Raw genomic sequence first — 6,429 nt, 5'->3', positions numbered from 1 at the left:
CATGCTTTTATTGTGAAAGGGTGGGCTTCCTGCAGCAGAGTGAGGCTAAATTTAAAGGATGAGTTTGTGAAATGATTCAGCAGTTTATTTCTGATGCAGGTCTCCGTGTTCACTGCCTTATATATTATTAGTTCTGTTCATGTTCATAAATATCTCAGCTGTGCAGCCAGAAATAACCTGAGTTGTTCATATCTGATGTCCTGGAAGGTTCTGGTTCTGACCCGCCTGGTTTGGTCTCTGCTTGGTGATTGGTTCTCTACAGGAGAAGATTTGGTTTGAAATATATTAAAATAACAAGAATATGAAATCAACCTCCACTCAGAAACAGAGAAGTTTAGATATTAATGGGAATGTGCTCTTTCTTTTTTTGAATAAATTGTGTGGCTCCGCCCCTCAACATGACATCACATATGATCTTAACGGCCATTAGTCTGATTACAAAATAACTTTATTTATTTCTCCTCACTGGAAAGTTTGTTTTCATTATTTCTTATTATAAGTCAAAGTAAAATCACATATTGAAAACAAAAATTATGTAATTTCCCGACTTAAAGTTTCTGATGAATTGCTGCAGTGATTCATTTTGATTTATTTTTACTGTGATCAAATAAACTGAATAAAAATCTATTTTAAAATAATATTTCATTCCTATCATCCAATCAAAATAGCTTCTTCATTTCTGTACTTTTGATATTGTGAAAAGTGTCGGGTCGCGGGGTCGGGTCGCGGGGTCAGCAGCCTCCTGGTCCGGCTCCTCCAGGGGGATCCCCAACATGTCCCTCCAGCGTGTCCTGGGTCTCCCTCTGGTCCTCATCTGGCTCCTCTCCTCTCGACGAGGAGGAGCAGCGGCTCGACTCTGAGTCCCTCCGAGCTCCTCGCTCTCGGGGAGGGCCCAGACGGAGAAAACCCATTTCGGCCGCCTGTATCGGCGATCTCGTTCCTTCGGACTCGACCCAAAGCTAATGACTGTAGATGAGGGTGGGAACGTAAATCGGCCGGTAAATCGAGAGCAGTACGGCGCCGCTTCACGGCAGACGCTGCTCCAATCCGCCTGTCGATGTCCCTCCTCTGCTCCATGACCCCAGGAGCTCTGCAGTCTGGGCTCAGCCTGAAGAGGAGACATGGTCCCCGTCCCATGGACTCGCCACGCACGGGAAGGCCAAACTGACAGCAAGAAGGTCCTGGGTTCGATTCCTGACCCTTTCTGCATGGAGTCAGCATGTTGTCCCTGTGCATGGCGGGTTCCCCGGCTTACAGTCCAGAAACACGACTGTCAGGTTAATTGGTCTCTAAATTCTCCCAGATGTGTGTGAGTGTGTGTGTGTGTGTGTGTGTGTCCTGTCTGTGTTGCCTGTGACACACTGTCGACCTGTCCAGGTGACCCTGCCACTCACCTGGAACGTTGCTGGAGAAGCAGCAGCACCTGAAAATGGATGGATGGAATAATCTCAGAAATTTAAACTTGGACATTTCTGAGCTTGAAATCCATCCGTCCATTTTCTGGTCACCCTCCCTAACGGGTCGGGAGGAGCTGCTCCCTCTCCAGCTGCGTTCTGGGCGAGAGGCGGGGTCACCTGGACAGGTCGCCAGTCTGTCGCAGGGCAACACAGAGACAGACAGGACAAACAACCATGCACACACACACTCTCACACACACACTCTCACACACACACACACACCTTGGGAGAATGTGGAAAGACCAATTAACCTGACAGTCATGTTTGTGGACTGTGGGAGGAACCCGGAGAGAACCCAGCATGCACAGGGAGAACGTGCAGACTCCGTGCAGAAAGACCCCGGGCCGGGAATCGAACCCAGGACCTTCTTGCTGCAAGGCAACAGTGCTACCCACTGTGCCACTGTGTAGCCTTGAGCTTGAAATATTGAACAATTTTGACTTTTGAAAATTTTCCCCTTTTTCTAGAAAATTTAAGCTAAATCTAAAAATGTCAGTTTTCTGTGTAAATTTGTTTTTTCAGAGCGGCAGAAACTTCTGAAGGTCCTTGAACAGTTTGGAGCTTTGGTCCAACGTGACGTCACAGCCGAGCCGGCCTGAAGAGCCAATCAGCTGCAGCGCCTCATCATCATCCTCAGGGATGCAGTTTCAGCTCTGAGTCAACAGGAGGGGGAAGGGAGAGGTGCTGAGTCATCTGGGAAGAGCAGCAAAGTGCTGACTCATGGTTCAAAATTAAACTTGAATGAGAAAATGTAACAAAGAGAGGGAGGGGTCATCCAGAGGTCAACAGGACTCATCAGATCCCAGAAAGGGTTTTCTGATTTGTTATCAGAAAATAATAGTTTATTTATTTATCCCCAAATGTTGAAACTCACATGAAAGAGTCCAGAGTCTGAATTCACAACAAAATTAACTAAAACCTTCAGAACAATCTGACAAAAACGGATCATTTAAATCAGAACGTTTTTTTTAAAGAATGTATTTTTGACAGATCAGTTTTGGGACGTCAATTACTTTTATGTTTAAAGTTTTAGAAATAAAATATTCCTTCTCCATAAGCTGCAGATATAAAAAACAGAAAGTTTTGAGTTTCCAGCAGGCGCAAACACCGAACAGCAGGTCTGCTGCTCCCCCTGCTGGAGAACAGAAGGAACTGCAGCTGGAGCAACGTGAGCCCCCTGCTGGAGAACAAAAGGAACTGCAGCTGGAGCAACATGAGCCCCCTGCTGGAGAACAGAATGAACTGCAGCTGGAGCAACATGAGCCCCCTGCTGGAGCACGAAGGAACTGCAGCTGGAGCAACATGAGCCCCCTGCTGGAGAACAGAATGAACTGCAGCTGGAGCAACATGAGCCCCCTGCTGGAGAACAGAATGAACTGCAGTTGGAGCAACATGAGCCCCCTGCTGGAGCACGAAGGAACTGCAGCTGGAGCAACATGAGCCCCCTGCTGGAGCACGAAGGAACTGCAGCTGGAGCAACATGAGCCCCCTGCTGGAGCACGAAGGAACTGCAGCTGTGACATGCGCAGTCCCGGTGAAGCAGCTCATCAGTTCGGGTTTATGGGTCAGTTTGAATCATCAGGTTCCGGGTTTCTATCATCAAAACTCAACATGGCGACCCGGTTCTGCTAACTAATACTGAGCCGTCAGAATTAATCTGACCCAAAATATTAACACAAACCCCAAAACAGGATCCAGAAGATCCCAACCCGAACCACGATCTAAACACGCAGTGACATTAAAACACTCAATGTGACCTTTGACCCCAGCTGATCAAACTAGACCCTTCCTGATGATGAGCTCCAGTTAGTCTTTTCAGTTATCAGCAATTGATTAATCTGTGACCATGACGAAGATGTGCTTAATGGAAGAACAACAGAAATGTTTATTGTGGTGTTAAAAAGAAATAAAGGAGATATAAATATTAACAATAATTATTAGTTATTGACCAAAACAGCTACATTAAAATCAGCCCAAAAATGTACATGGAGTTAAAAATGTCGTCGTATAATTTTGATTTTCTGTAGAAGATCAGGCCCTAATCAATATGATTCTCAACTGAATGAATGAACGGGGTCAAGTTGGAACTTTTCAAAAACATCTAGGGGAGAACTATGAACATGAAACAAGTCATTTTAACCAGTCTGAACTGAAGAGCCAGTTCACTGACTAGCGCCCTCTGTGGTCGCTGGCTGTATTGCAAACTATCCTAGAAATGAAGTTTTTCTGTTTTTCCTCTCAACGTGTTTCAGGCACAAAGTTGGGATTTCAGAGAAGCTGGTCTACAGATCACTTTACATTTTTCCCCACATTTAGTTTCAGATCCAGTTTATATGAAACAACCGAGAGCAAAACGAAACAAAATGATCTAACATTTTGTTAGATCATCTGAAAGGTCAGATTGAAGGTTTACCAGTTTAAGAAGATTATGAAACTGAAGCAAACCTGCTATAATAATAATAATAATAATAATAATAATAATAACAACAATAATAATCAGATATCCTGATAAACACTGGAGGCAAAATTCTGGATAGGTTTTTATTGCAGCTTTACCCAAAACAAATGTTTGAAGTTCCAGTTTTAGTAGAAACGGATCAAAGTAAACATGAAAGAGAGCTGTCATTATTCTCATTATTGTCATTATTACAGTTCTTGATCCCAACCAGAACAAGACGGGTCCACCTCCTGCGTTACGTCCGATCAGGTTTCCCCTTAAAGCTGAGCGGCAAAACATCAACAAATCAACTGAAATATTTTCATACAAACAGAAGCTCCAATATTCGCAGGAAAGAATTTGGTCCAAACAGCCAATCAGAAAAGAGTTTGGTCCAAACAGCCAATCAGAAAAGAGTTTGGTCCAAACAGCCAATCAGAAAAGAGTCGGGTCCAAACAGCCAATCAGAAAAGAGTCGGGTCCAAACAGCCAATCTGCTGATTAGAAACGCTGTGAAGTAAAACCCAAGTCAGTTTGGAAAGTTTACCAAATAAAATGTCCAAGTTTAATTTATTTCTGTAAACTCAAACAAACTAAAACTAAAAAACCTCCAATGTTCAGAAATCTGCTGCTCCACTTTCATGAAACCGGGCCAGGACAAAAACAGAACCAGCTATTTCAGCCCAACCAAAGTCTGTAGATAAATCCTTTAAATCTGGAATAAATAAGATTAAAAGGTTTTTGATTTACTCATTTGTTTCTGACATTGATAACTGAACAAAAAACTTTTTAGCTCCTCCTTCCAGCACAGAATCTCATTAATTCACTTGATTTAATATTAAATCAGTTTAAGACGATTCAATCAACATTAAAGAGTCGAGCAGTTCTGCAAAGAAACGAAGGGAAAATAAACTAAATATCTGCATATTTAACTTTTCAGAATAAAATCAAACATCTCATCAAAATGTTTGGAGGATTTAAAAACATGAAAAGTACAAAAAAAATTAAACCCAAAACATGTTTTTGGTACATTAATCTCTTAATTTAACAAAATAATCTTTACAGAGTAAAATATTTCTCTAAATTATCTACAAGAATTTTGAATAAAAAAAAACGTTTTCTCAGGAATCCGAGCAAACCAGGTCAGAATCAACATGACCAGCTACGCTAACCGCTATGCTAACAGGCTAACAGCAGAGCTTCAGATTGTTTACAGTAAAGCCAACATTTGTCTTCATTAGCACGTTTGGTTCTGGTTTTCGCTGGGGGGGAATCGGACCTGTGACCCGGTCCGGTACCAACTAAAAAATCACAGCAGGACCAACCATGAAACAGAGGAGCTTGTCAAGCCCCGCCCACCTACAAGTCTGCAGGTAACGAATCAAACGCACCCAACCCAACAAGGGATCCGCAACACGAACGGTTTGTTTTGTAGCAACTATGAAAACGGGAGTCTGAACCAAGCTGCAGGTCAGAACGCGTCTGACGGCGGAGCAGCTGGAGGATGTGAACATGGACCTCCATCAGAGGAAGAGGAGCCTGCTGCACCATGCTGCTGCAGCCTGCTGCTGCAGCCTGCTGCTGCAGCCTGCTGCTGCTCCAGCCTCAGTGGCCCGGTGGCAGCAACATGGGCGCCGAGCGGTCGTTGGTCAGGGTTTTTTTCAGCTTCACCTTCCTGATGAGCGTCAGCATGTCGGCGGCTGCAGTGTCCTTCTGGTTGGAGATGGGTGGCGGGGCTGCTGCAGCTGGGCTGCACTGCTGCACCTGTTGGCTCTGTTGCTGCAGCTGTGCATGTTGTTGGTTGTGCTGCTGCAGCTGTGCATGTTGTTGGTAGTGCTGCTGCAGCTGATTTTGCTGCAGCTGTTGGCTCTGTTGCTGCAGCTGTGCATGTTGCTGGTTGTGCTGCTGCAGCTGATTTTGCTGCAGCTGTTGGCTCTGTTGCTGAAACTGTGCATGTTGGTGAAATTGTTGCTGGTTCTGTTGCTGCTGCAGCTGCAGCCTCTGCTGCTGCTGCCTGATGCTGCCACCCCCTGGTGGCAGCAGCGGCACTGCGGGGACGGGCATGTGACCCGGGACGAGCTGGTAGTACGGTGAGGAAGAGGAGGAGGAGGAAGGCAGGGAGACTAGGCTCTGGGTGGAGGCGCACAGCTTGCTGTGCCCCAAGCCACCAACGGGGGGCGCCCTAAACACGGAGTCATCGCCGGCCCTCAGCGGGACCTGCGGCGTGCTGATGGGGATGGGCACGCCGCCGCTGATGGTGCCCCGGCGGTACGCCTGCTTGGAGGACGGCTTGCGGCGGATGGTGGCGGTGTGCTGATGGCCGCCGCCGCCGCTCGGCTCGCCGTCGGTCAGCAGGCTGACCGTGGAGGTCGGCCGCTTGGGCGGAACCAGGTCCCTGAACTGGAAGCGCAGGTCCGAGTTCCTGGGGAGGGTGGAGGACTTGTCCAGGTCGGAGCGGCTGCCGCACAGCTGGTGGAAGGGGGCGGAGTCAGCGTCTCCATGGAGAGATATCGACTCGTAGTCGGCTGGAGACAA

The 6,429-nt window shown here is 46.4% G+C and overlaps 1 pseudogene; it reads right to left on the bottom strand.

The window, feature by feature from the left end:
- Positions 1–3,984: 3,984 nt before the first annotated feature.
- LOC129356156 (protein MTSS 2-like) overlaps positions 3,985–6,429 on the bottom strand; it is a 53,645-nt pseudogene continuing 51,200 nt past the window's right edge.

The sequence above is a fragment of the Poeciliopsis prolifica genome, unplaced genomic scaffold (genome assembly GCF_027474105.1).
Source record: "Poeciliopsis prolifica strain line A6 unplaced genomic scaffold, Auburn_PproV2 SCAFFOLD158, whole genome shotgun sequence".
In the NCBI taxonomy this organism is placed as follows: domain Eukaryota; kingdom Metazoa; phylum Chordata; class Actinopteri; order Cyprinodontiformes; family Poeciliidae; genus Poeciliopsis; species Poeciliopsis prolifica.
Note: the sequence above shows the minus strand (reverse complement) of the source record. Positions and strands in the feature narration are given on the sequence as shown.